The sequence below is a fragment of the Glandiceps talaboti genome, chromosome 2 (genome assembly GCF_964340395.1).
Source record: "Glandiceps talaboti chromosome 2, keGlaTala1.1, whole genome shotgun sequence".
NCBI lineage: Eukaryota > Metazoa > Hemichordata > Enteropneusta > Spengelidae > Glandiceps > Glandiceps talaboti.
In genome coordinates this window covers 29621940-29623884 of record NC_135550.1, presented here as the reverse complement: position 1 = coordinate 29623884, position 1945 = coordinate 29621940, and positions in this window count along the sequence as shown.

The window sequence follows — 1945 nt, the reverse complement described above, 5'->3', positions numbered from 1 at the left end:
CTACATTATGCTGAGATCAATTTGATTTCATTTATTAAAAAGATGCAAAATGGAAAAGTAAATCACTTTATTTATCTTGCCCTGTCCATGATTCCATGTCCATACTGAAAAGGTACAACAGTTAAACTCTTACAGTAATTACAACAGACTGTCTCCATATGAACTTAACTTTAAAAAAATACAAATACAAAAGCAATTGCATTGTAATGAGTGAAATGTACATTTAGAAGTGGCTGTCCAAAAACTATAAACAATATTACAAAAAGTACACAATGATTCTATGTGCTGCACCCCCCCCCCCCCACCATAGTATGCTCTGTATAATGTTATGATAGACGATACAAAGATGGTAACACTAAGTTCTACATGTAGCATCTGACTGTGTCAATAATTGAAATTTTCATGCTTCAAATTGCAGGTCAAATATTCACCGTGAAAAAAATAGCTATCAACATAACATTCTTTCTTTGATTTCCACTATAACATTAGAATTGACTGAATAATTTGCAAGTACTAATTCTAATGCTTTAATTTCTATCATACTGCCTCAAAGATACATGCACTTGAAAGTCTTCTACACTCATCTATAACCCTGAAGATATATGGGTGGTCATATTAGAAAAACAAAATAAAATTTATCTACACAGTAGAGTTGAGTTTTTGTGTATGATCATTACTTATTAGGTTATGACTACCTTGCAATGTTCTATTTTGTAATAGGACTACAAATATACAGTTAAAATAAAAGTTTTAAAATGTGCATGTTACACTAGTGAGTCTTGTTTGTGGTGGAGGTATGTCCTTTTACACAAACACTTGCATTATGTGTTATTGCAGAGACACTGGGTTCAGTTTGGAGGAAGTGAAAGGAGCAATGGCAGATAAATCAGGGTGGCATATCAGAGTGTCAGAGATCTCGACTGCGGTTAACGGATGATGATGATGATGATGATGATGATGATGATGTGTTATTAATACCGTAACAGTAAATTAAATGGTATCTAACACTCCATATAAATGCTAAAATCTATGTTACATATCAAATAATGTAATTTCTGCAACAAATGAGTTTGCATTATCATACTTCATTGTTTTTCTAGTCCTGTTACAGGCTGTTGAAGCTGGTTTACATAATATGTAGGTACATGGCAAATATCAGCATATATTGTTATTGTTGTACACATCAACATGTACAGTATGATACAGACATTCTAAAGAATGGTACAATATGCAATAGTTGATTTTCCGGCTCCAAGATGCATTGTGCGAGAGGATGTCGCGTATGTTGTTAGTTTTAGTCTTGTTTTGTCTTTATTACATTTCAAATAACATTTTCATCAGGAAATGATGGTAAGACATGTTGACCTCTTTAATTATGGGTGATTTTATAGAACAAAGACTGATGCCATTGATGACAGAGTGGGATTTTACGGGTAAACCCAGGGTCCCGTCACATGACAACCACCCCCCTGAGTAGCGTGTGCAAACCCCTCCGCGCGTACTGAATACATGGCATTGTATGGAGAGACGCGCAATGTATCTTGGAGCCGACAACAGGTCTATATACAGATCTAGTCTGCCACAGTTCAAGGTGTTCTGACTCACTTTGCAGAGAACTACAGACAAAAACAAGCAAGTATCAGAATTTGATAATATGTTATTTAGCTATCTGAAGTAAGCCAGAAAAAAAGCCTACCACAGTATCAGATTACAAATGTAATGATAGCAGTAAGTATTTATAGACTGATGGGTTGTAAGTATCTATTAAAGTAAATACAAATATCAGTGGGAGAGTTGTCTGTTATTTTTCAATCTATCCACAATTCTATTGTTGTATGCATGTATAATACACTTAACTTTGAGCCTATTTGACTACTTGTAACTGTATTAGTATGTACGGACAATACATATTCCATGCCATAGTACTCATAAACTTGAACATCAT